The sequence below is a fragment of the Mastomys coucha genome, unplaced genomic scaffold (genome assembly GCF_008632895.1).
Source record: "Mastomys coucha isolate ucsf_1 unplaced genomic scaffold, UCSF_Mcou_1 pScaffold12, whole genome shotgun sequence".
NCBI classification, from domain to species: domain Eukaryota; kingdom Metazoa; phylum Chordata; class Mammalia; order Rodentia; family Muridae; genus Mastomys; species Mastomys coucha.
Window position 1 is genome coordinate 50925287 of NW_022196894.1, and position 11468 is coordinate 50936754.

General features: G+C 36.5%; 1 pseudogene; it reads left to right on the plus strand.

Annotated features, from left to right (window-relative positions):
• Positions 1-8866: 8866 nt before the first annotated feature.
• Positions 8867-9510, plus strand: LOC116086453 (annotated as a pseudogene).
• Positions 9511-11468: the final 1958 nt, after the last annotated feature.

Below are 11468 nucleotides of genomic sequence, written 5' to 3' on the forward strand. Positions count from 1 at the left end.
TGGTGAGGCCCCCTGTCTGGCTGGTGAGATCACTCTCCTGGAAAGTAGAAATGGGCATCTTGTAGAAAACCTGCCCACATCTTCCTTAGAGGAAAATCTTGAAACTATCACAGTGTAGTGGTGCCTGGTCATGTAAATAGAAAGGAAGGTACAGCAGAAGACTTTAATGGTCAAAATACTATTGAAAGGAATCTTGGTGACCAGGAGGTCATTTCTGACAGTTATCATAAAGTTAATTTGTTGGTTGTGCCTGAAGAATGTTGGCAGAGCTGGCACTATCCAAAAAGATGTGACTAATGAATTTTCAAGAGACTGTTTACTCAGCAGATTTTCTTTCTCATTAGAGAAATTTCATGAGCTTAAAGACTATATCACTCATAGGAGTATTTGCTAATAAATGATGTACAACTTCAAATATATACAAACTTCATCTTTACACAATGAAATGTGAGAGTCAGTGAATGAGCTTGTCACATTAATAATGATGTGGACTGAGTAATTTCTTACAGATATAATTTTGTTTTTAAAGTAGTACATGATCTCTTATGTTAGTCATTACAATCTAAATATATTTAATTGCCTAATAATTCTAGAAGCAAAAGAATGAGTATTCTCTGAGATAGTCAAATATTAAATGGTAAAGAAAAATGTAAAACAATTCACATTCTTTTACTTCATGAATTAAACTAAAACACATAGGCATGTCTTTTGTTTGCTACATATGGTTTTAAAGCACAAGTGTCAGGCCTCATCCATGAATTACAAGAACTGAAGAGGACCACAGAGTTAGAAGAAGGTCAAAGACTGGTTATCTTTGTAATTCTCTCTTACTCTTCTGGGATCCAGGAACTGATGGCCTCTGGAAGCCTAATTCTTTACTGCAGTTTTGTGCCTATAAATGCTGTTCTTTTATTCTGTAACTCACACTATTTGTGCTTCAATGAGCACTGCTTTCTTACTCTGTAATCTCTTACTGTTTGTGCTTTAATTAGCACTGATTTCTTACTTTGTCTCTGTTACATAAAGATCTCTTGCTGTCCAGGAGAGAGAATTGGACTATTTAACACTTCCTGAACCAGGAAGAAAAGAAGGAAAATCTTTTACCTAGGCTATATACACAGACTCACATGCATTCATATACACACACATTCTGGTCAGACCTGACTACCTGTCTCTTCAGTTTCACAAGTGTTCACTCATACTTACGTACAAGCATGCATACCTGTATACATATGTACAGAAGCATCTTGATAGTTAAGTTCAAAGCAGTGTTTCAATCTATAAGATCATTATAAGTTCAAAGCAACAGTTTCACATGACTTCACTTTATCATAGCGCATATCTGTGACTTCATCTTTAGCTAAGACTTAAAGTGAGTGTTTTTCCTTGATGACAAATTTGTCCTGAGCCACTGTCCCATTTCAGTGTAATTGTAAAAGCTTATTGTATTCCTTATATGCAGCCTTCATTTACTATTCTATGAGAAATAAGCACATTGTAAATTCTAACTTTATTATATGTTTCTGGAAAAACAGCTGAAACCATCTTTTAAACTTTTCTTCCTAAAATCGTTTGAATCAAATAAAGAATTCTATAAAATAATTAATTTGTCTAAATATTAACTCATGAAAGTTCATCCTTATACTGATCTGCCTAATAGGGTTGGCTAATGCCCAGGAATCAATAGACTATCTAATAGTTGTAGGAGAAGACATATCAGCTACAAAAAGCAATCCTGAAGTCTCTTGGAACTGTAACTCTCAGAGCTCACCCATCACAGATCATGCAAAAATGTGGGTTACCTCCAGGAAAGTTACCTTATAAACATAGCCTTGACTAGATGGCTCCTAACACAAAAGTTTGTGGTGTATTTGCAGATAGCATTAAATGACATTTAAAATAAGAGTTGAAGAGATGACTCAGATAAGCATGTAGGCCAACATTCATATATATACATATATGTATATATACACATATACATATATATACGTATATATGTGTGTATATACATACATATATACATATATATGTAAGAATATATGTATATATATTCTGTTATATTTAATTAAATATATTTTAATTGCATAACATTATATATAATCTGCTATATTTAATTAAATATCTTTAATTTTATACAATTATATATATACATACATATGTGTGTGTATATATATGTATGTGTGTATGTGTGTATATATATGCACACACATACATATATATATACATATACACATATTACATATAATCATGAAACAAAGGCTATACAGGAGGATATTGAGTTAGGTATGTAGAACTTGTTGGATGTAAAATTACTCCCATTTAATGTGTTTGTTATCCTTTTCTGATGGACTTAGTAGGAAAAGTAGATGGAGGTAGATGGTCTTAGTGATTTTCAGCATGTGAAATAATCATTTATGAGTTACAAATTGTTTTCCGCAAAGGGAAGTGATAGGGTAAATAATTTGGACTTTTTAAAAGAATTGAGTCAGCACTAGCAGACGTTATTAAAAATGAAAGAATGATCCACAATCCATTTTTTAAAAAGACGTTTATTAAAATGTAGTCTGTAGTAGGCTCTTTTTGAAAATCCTAAGTCATAATTTTGGAGTGTATAATGGTTCTCTTATGTACACATGTAATCTAAAAAGCTTTCAGTCTGGAGGAAGAATAAAACAATCCCTCATTCATTTTGCTTAGTAACAACAAGAGGGGATAACATATTCAGTTAGCTTATTATCACTGACTGGAACTCTGTCTCTGCTTGCCTATTTATAACAGCAAACTCCATTATAAAAAGAGGGATGTGATTATGTGGTACCGATTTGCTGTGGGAAATGATTTCAGAAGTCTAGGAAATAAACTCTTCTAAGCAACAGTGTTTCCTTAAGAGAAAGCTTAAATATGCATCACATTTGAAATGCTTATAAAAATTGTAAATGTGTGGATGCCTTGTTCATTTATACAATAAAAAATGGTGCAGATTATTTTTTGATGGATAACAAATAAATTCCCCTAGGTACTGCCAACTGTGCAAGTCAATAACCCCTATAACTGTGAATTTATTCAAATAAAAAAGCACGCAGTTTTCCTTGGAAGACTCAATACTGTATATGTATTTATAAGTATGTCATCCCTAGCATTCCAAGGAAATCCTCCTTCTAATATTAACTAACACCCCTCTACTCTCCCTTTCATTTCTCAAAGATATGCTTTCTTGGTTTTCTCTATGGTAACTCTTAAATTAAATGTCTTCCAGGCTGCTTCCTATGCATTATAATGTAAGGAAACACCACCATGTTTATTTCGTTAGGATGGCGGATTGTCTTAGATCCTAGTATACTAATCTGGAATTCTATTGTTTATATTAATGAAAATATTCAGTATGCTCAGCTGGTCTATTAACTGATAAGCACTGTTGCTACATTACTTCATTGCCAAGTCTAATGATTGCTATTGGTCAGCCATGCCTGGGCCTTTACAATCTCTGAAGTTTTATGGTACCACACTCGCTTTTCTATCACCTACTCCATAAGTTTATAGCTTCCTGTGCTTTCCCAGTGTATTTTGTCTTTGAACCTGTAGTTGTCAAGAGCCACATTCGTTGTACTCTACAGTCCTTTGCTAAGTCTTTTCTTCTCTGTATACCATTCAGACTAGATTTTAACTGAAGAAATTTTCTCAAAAACTACAAGTATCACTCATATAGCTTTAATGAAATGCTAAACTAATGTTTTTCTACAGCATGAATATGTACCACTCAATATCCTTTGATTTTTTTTTTCTGGATTGAACTCAGAGTCTCATGCATGTCAGGCAAGTGGCCATCTACTGTACTAAATCTCTGTTTTGATCATCAGTTTCTTGTAAATATATCCTTTGTTCTCATATTCTTTTTTTCCTTTTTTTAACTGTATATTTTTATTAGATATTGTTTTTATTTACATATCATATGATTTCTCCTTTCCCAGTTTCCCCTAAAAAGAAAAAAAAACAAACCAAAAATACAAAAAGCAAAAAACAAGAATAAACCCCTGTTGCCTTCTCCCTCGGCCTGCATGCTACCCCGCCCTCTCCCACTTATTGGTCCTGGCATTCTCCTACTCTGGGGCACAGAACCGGCCAATCAATAACTTGAGACCCATCCCATTGGCAAGCATGAATCCATAACATTATTAATGATGCTTTGTTATCTTGCAGACAGGAAGCTAGTATAACTGTTCTCTGAGAGTCTTCACCCAGCAGCTGACTGAAACAGATGTAAATACCCATAGTCAAATTATATGGGTAGAGGACTCTTATTGAAGAGTTGGGGGAGGGAATGGAGGCCTGTAAGAGGATAGGAACCATTAGGAAGGCCACAAGAGTCAACTAACTTGGACCCCTGATAGTTTAAGACCCTGAGCTACCAACCAAAGAACATACACTAATTTGATTGAAGCCCACAGCACATAAGAAGCAGACTAAGAGCTCAGTCTCCATGTGGATTCCTATCAACTGCAAGTGGGGATGGTGGTCTGTCCTCAAAGATATGGCCTGACTGTGGAATTCATTCCCCAATAGATGGATGCCTTGCCTGGCCTCAGTGAAAGGGAATTGCCTTACCTTCAGGAGATGGGGTTGGGGGAGGGTTATGGAGAAGGGACACTGTGAGGTGGGGCTAGAAAAGGGGCATCATTTGGAATGTAAATAAATAAATAAAATAGTTGGAACATTGGCTAGAGTACAGAGTATACTCAGTGAAAAATTGTGGAGTTATAGTTTATAAAGTATAAGTGTAATAAAATTTCTTAATAGTGTTGGTTCTCAATGACTTTTCAAACTCTAATCTTTATGTTTTCTTTCTGCTGTCATATCTAACTTAGAAAAACTAATATATTGCCAGTAGTACAATCAACACCATCAATAAAGACACATTGATGAGAATCATTATGCAAACAAATAGCAATAATTGTCTTAACTACAAAGCAGTAACAGTAGTCAAGCCAACAATTTAGCATATCTCAAAAAGACCATATACTATTTTTTAAAGGCATTAATTTAGAACTTTATTTGTCACAGATATACATGGGAGAGTTTATCTTTTTTTTTTTTTTTTTTTCAAGACAGGGTTTCACTTTCTAACCCTGGCTGTCCTGGAACTCACTCTGTAGACCAGGCTAGCCTCAAATTCAGAAATCTGCCTGCCTCTGCCTCCCAAGTGTTGGGATTAAAGGCATGCACCACCACTGCCCTGCTCTGGACAGTTTATCTTGATAGCATGGTACTTGAAACAAAAGGCCTCCTTTAAAGTTTCTTGAGCTCATAAATGAAATAATTTAAAAACAAACTCAGTAGGCTCAGGGACAGTGTGTTTGAGTCAAAGAGAGAAAATGAATTCCTGAGCATGCTGTAGATATTAGCATCTTCCAAACAGAGATGAAAAAAAATATAATTTAAATTAGAAAACTATTCACTGAAAAGAATTATACCTTTGATAGCCTGATCACCTTTGGATCCAGTTTCTTAGAGACTGTTTCTTATAAACTATGACTGCAGAAGGGGTAATCCATTATCCTCGTAGGATCAAGTGAGTCCTGAGTTGGTGAACAATATTCTATTTCCATGCCAACTAAAGAGAAGTTATTTAGCTAGCACTAAAATTATTTTGTTCAGCTTCATACTCAGCTAAGAGCTTCTCTGGGTGACCTAGAACCCAGGATTCATCTAAAATAAGCAGGCGTAACTAACAACAAAATTGATGCCAATTTTATTTCTCACTTTGATACAGTATAAAGGCCCTGCTCTTGGCTCATATTCAACATTTCAAATTTGTTACAAGAATCCCATGGGTCATTATCATTTGTTGACAGACCAGTGGTATTTCAATTCTAAAATAATAATGGAAAGTCAATCCTTGAAATGATATTAAAAAAAAAAAACTGTATATTTTCCGTTATTACTTTTGTGAATTGTCCCCTTTTTAATTTTTAAAATACCCTATCTACTGGGAAATTACTGACCCCCAACCACATTATTCATCAAAGAAACAGCTGAAACATTGATAACCAGATTATTGAAGACATGGATGGGAAGTAGATTTTTACATAGGTATTATCTCCCTTGTATTGACTAGTATCTTCTTTTAACAACAAAACTCTAAAGACTCATCAAAATTAATAAGATTTTTATGAAAACATACATATTTAATAGCAAGTACTAAATACAAATTGCATATTCTGGAAATAATGTTGTCATCATGCCTGATAAATTATACAACAGAAACATCTGGGGCCCTGATGTGGCATTACATATTAAAAGTTGACCAAATAATGGGATTTGTAAGCTGGTCATTTAACAAATGACAAAGTAGAATGCTAGTACAAAGGCCATTCCTAGTGCTTTGTGTATTCTCAAGACATAAGTAGGGATTAACTGGTGTCATAGTACAAAAGAATCCATATGCTGAGTTATGGGTCGAGAAACTCCTTACATACTGTTTTCAAGGACTTACTATTTTCAGTATAGACGATGTCAAAGAAGAGTCTATATACAAATTCTGAGAATGTAGCTTCTGGATAGATGCTAGACGATTTTGAGTGAAAAGCTAGGACTTTCATAAGCATTTCACAGAATTTCAGAAGTTCTCATAAAGGGAAGTTATATTACCATGTAGATATTTAATTCTTCTCACTTTGCTTTGTGTTTCTGTCTAGGTTGACACATGTATTTGCCTAATACTACCTGTGTCTCTTACTCTAACAAATCAAACTGTCCATCAAATCTGCTGCTGTTCAAAAAAATCTATCATGATAAACCTATATGCTTATATCTGATATTAGATAGCATGTTCTATAGAACCTGTGCCTTGGTTACCACCAATATGACAATGCTATCCGTTCATCATTATTATAAAAAACTTTTAGTAATATTTTGGTTCATTTTTATAATAGAAAACATTTGAATAAGGACAAAACTACTCCTAAACACAGCAAAATATGTTTATAATTTAACTTCTTAACAAAAGGACAGTGAAATCAATTTGTCAATATTTAAGAGGTTGGATACCTTTTTATATCCATCCTTGTGTGAGTTAAATAATAAGGCTGAGACATCCTGATGAATGTACCACCACATTATTATACTTTAAGTCCTATCTTATATCCTTAGCTATGTTCTATTATAGTTAGCTCTTTTAATGTGCAGTGTTTCAAATGTACCAGTAAGGCCATGTCTGCTTCCAAGTTTGTGGCTACAGCCTATACTTTAATCCCCTATTTTCTGATACTTTTATTAATTTGTTATATTGTATATTATACCATGACCTGGCCATAGCGTCATCTTCCTCCACTCCTCTCAGTCGCTTCCCCTTCTGCCTGCCCCATCTACTACTCTTTTCCCCAGAAAATGCCAGGCACCCAAGGAAAATCAATAAAACGTTGCAAATCAAGTTGCAATAAGGCTAGGCACCCCTCTTCATATCAAGGCTTGGCTAGAAAAATCAAGTAGGTGGACAAAAGTCTCAAAAGCAGACAAAAGAATTGCAAGCAGCCCCTGCTTCCTCTGTTGGGAATCAAACAGGAACATCCAGATACCCAACTGCAACACTATTTACAGTGTGTCTAGGTTAGGCACATACAGACTTCCTCATTGTCAGTTTGATCTCAGTAAGCCCCTATGAGTCCAGGTTTGTTGGTGCTGTTGGGTTTCTTGTGGTGTCCTTGAACCCTCTGGTTCCTATAATCATCCTTCATCCTGCTCTACTACATGATGTGGAATCTCAGTGTCATTTTCATTTGCGTTTTCCAAATGACTAAGGATGTTGAATGTTTAAGTGCTTCTCACCCTTTTGAAATTTCTCTGTTGAAAATTCCTGTGAGATGGTTAATTTCCCGTAATTTCTTGCGTGTCTTATACACTCCTTGTGTTAGAGTTTTCGTTCTAGTATACTGTGTAGGTCTGTACTAGAAGAAGGATACTTTTTGAACTTGGTTTTGTCATGTGATATCTTGGTTTCTACATCTATAACCATAGAGACTTTTGCTGGGCATAGTAGTCAAGGCCAGCATCTGTGGTCTTTTAGGGTGTTCAGGACATCTGTCCAGGATCGTCTAGCTTTTAGAGTCTCTATTGAGAAGTCAGGTGTAATTCAGATAGGTCTTCATTTATATGTTACTTGACCTTTTTGCCTTGCAGCCTTTAATAATTTTACTTCGTTTCTTCTTAAAAGGGGGAACAAAATACCCATGGAAGGAGTTGTAGAGACTAACTGTGGAGCAGAGACTAAAGGAAGGACAATTCAGAGACTGTTCCACCTGGGAATCCCTCTTATATTTAGTCATCGAATCTAGACACTATCTAGCAAGTGCTAGATGACAGGAGCCTGATACAGCTGTCTCCTGAGAGGCTCAGACAGTACCTGATTAATACTGAAGTAGAGGCTCATAGCCATCCATTGGACTGAGTACAGGGTCCCCAATGAAGGAGCTAGAGAAAGGACCCAAGGAGCTGAAGTGTTTGCAGTCCCTTAGGACGAACAATAGTATGAACTAACTAGTACCCTCAGAGCTCCCAGGGACTAAAACACCAACCAAAGAGTTCACATGGTGGGACTAATGGCTCCAGCAGCATATGTAGCAGAGGATGGCCAAGTTGGTCATCAATGGGAAGAGAGGTCCTTGGCCCTGTGAAGGTTCTATGCCCCAGTGTAGGGGAATGCCAGGGCCAGTAAGGAGAAGTGGGTGGGGTGATGAGCAGGGGGAAGGGGGAGGGAAGAGGGGTTTGTCTTAGATTTTGTTTTTTTATTTTATTTTATTTCTTTTTTTGGAGGGAAACCTGGGAAATGAGATATTGTAAATAAAAAAACATCTAATAAAAGAAAAGAGCTTCCTTTCCTCTGGCGGCAGCCATCAGGTGAGCCAAGATGGGTGCATACAAATACATCCAGGAGCTATGGAGGAAGAAGCAGTCCGACGTGATGCGTTTTCTTCTGAGGGTCCGCTTCTGGCAATACCGCCAGCTCTCTGCACTGCACAGGGCTCCACGCCCCACCCGGCCTGATAAAGCTAGAAGACTGGGGTACAAGGCTAAGCAAGGCTATGTCATTTATAGGATTCATGTCCGCCGTGGTGGTTGCAAACGCCCTGTTCCTAAAGGTGCAACTTACGGAAAGCCTGTCCACCATGGTGTTAACCAGCTGAAGTTTGCCCGAAGCCTTCAGTCTGTTGCTGAGGAGAGAGCTGGGCACCATTGCGGGGCTTTGAGAGTCCTGAATTCCTACCGGGTTGGTGAAGATTCCACATATAAATTTTTTGAGGTTATCCTCATTGATCCATTCCATAAAGCTATCAGAAGAAATCCTGACACCCAGTGGATCACCAAACCAGTCCACAAGCACAGAGAGATGCGTGGGCTGACATCTGCTGGCCGAAAGAGTCGTGGCCTTGGAAAGGGCCACAAGTTCCACCATACTATTATTGGTGGTTCTCGCCGTGCAGCCTGGAGAAGGCGCTCCAGCTCCACCGTTACCGCTAATACACATGATATTTGTAAAATTCATATCCAATAAACAATTTAGGACAGTCAAAAAAAAAAAAAGAAAAAAGTTAAAAATTTTTTTTCTTTATTCTGTACAATTTTGATTATTATGTGGCAGGAAGATTTTCTTTTCTGGTCCAATCTCTTTGGTTTTCTATAAGCTTCTTATACATTATGGCCATCTCTTCTTTTAGTTCAGGGAAGTTTTCTTTATGATTTTGTTAAAGATATTTTCTGGCCCTTTGAACTAAAAATCACCACCCTGTTCTATACCTATTATTTTTTTATTTATTTTTTGTTTTGTTTTGTTTTGATTTTAAGACAGGGTTCCTCTGTGTAGCCCTGACTGTCCTGGAACTCACTCTGTAAACCAGGCTGGACTTGAACTCACAAATCTGCCTGCCTCTGCCTCCCTAGTGCTAGGATTAAAGGCATGCACGACTATTAATAATAGGGCCATGCCTGGCCCTAATATTTTTACATTTGGTTTTTTCTTTGTGCCCCAAATTTCCTGGATGTTTTGGTTTAGAAACTTTTTACACTTTACATTTTCTATGAAAGATGTATCAATATCTTCTATGGTATCTTCCTTGCCTGAAATTCTTTATTCCATCAATAGTGCTTAAATCTGCAGTTCCTTTTCACTTTCCTAGGTTTTACATGTCCAAGATTGTCTCCATTTATGATATCTTTATTGTTTCTATTTCCATATTTAGATGTTGGATCATTTGTTCAATGTCTTTACTGTTTGATTACATTTTCTATGTTTCTTTAGGTGATTTATTTCCTCTTTAAAAACTTGTATCTGTTTGGCTGTGTTTTCTTGTATTTCTTTAAGGGAATTATTTATATCCTCCTTAAAGGCCTCTATCATCTTCATGAGATAAGATTTTAGATTAGAATCTTGCTCTTCAGGTGTATTAGTATATCCCGGGCTTGCTGTAGTACAAGAACTAGGTTCTGGTTGTGTCAAATAACATTGGCTTCTATTGATTATGTTTGTACGCTTGCCTTTAGCCATCTGGTTATCCCTTGTATTAACTGGCCTGGGTGTCTCTGATTGGAGCAGGCATCCTTGGAGACAGGAAGAACTGAGTGACCTGGGTTAGGGGAAGCCTCCTGAGAGGCAAACAATGTTGTCTCTGGTTAGAGCAGACCTCCTGTGTCTGTGATTAGAGCAGCCCTTTTGTGTCACTGGTTGGGCAGACCTCCTGGGAGACAGACAGTGCTGTAGGTTGGTTTTATTTGCACAAGTAAAATGTGATCACAAACAAAGTAATCTATGAAATAAAAAATATTATAGAAAATATAGAAATGATAGGGGATAAGTGGAGTTCCAAAACAGAAGAAGGCAATTTTTTCTTCCTAGACAGAGTTTCTCTGTTTAGCCCTGGCTGTCCAGGAACTCACTCTGTAGACCAGGACTTTTTTTATTTAACAGTTGAATAACATTCCATTTTGTAAATGCAACTTATTTTCTTGATTCATTATTCTGTTCTGAAGCATTTAGGTTATTTTCAGTGTCTAGCTACTATAAATAAACCAGCTATTAACATAGTAAAACATGTCCTTGTGGTATGATGTAGTGCCCTTCGGATATATGCCAAAGAATTGTATAGCTGGGTATTGAGGTAGACTGATTACCAATTTTCTGAGAAAAAATCATGGATTTCCAGCGTGACTGTACCAGTTTTTACTTTCATCAGCAATGCAGGAATGTTTCATTAGCTCTATATCCTAACCAACATGAGCTGTTACCAGCTCATGTTTTTAATTCTAGCCTTTATGACAGGAGTAGGATAGAATCTCAGAGTCACTTTGATTTGCATTTTTCCTGGTGGCTAATTATGTTGAACCATTCTTCAAATGCTTCTTCAGCCATTTGAGATTCCTCTGTTAGAGTTCTCTGTTTAGATTTTTACCTCATTTTTAATTGGATTATTTTGTATATTAGT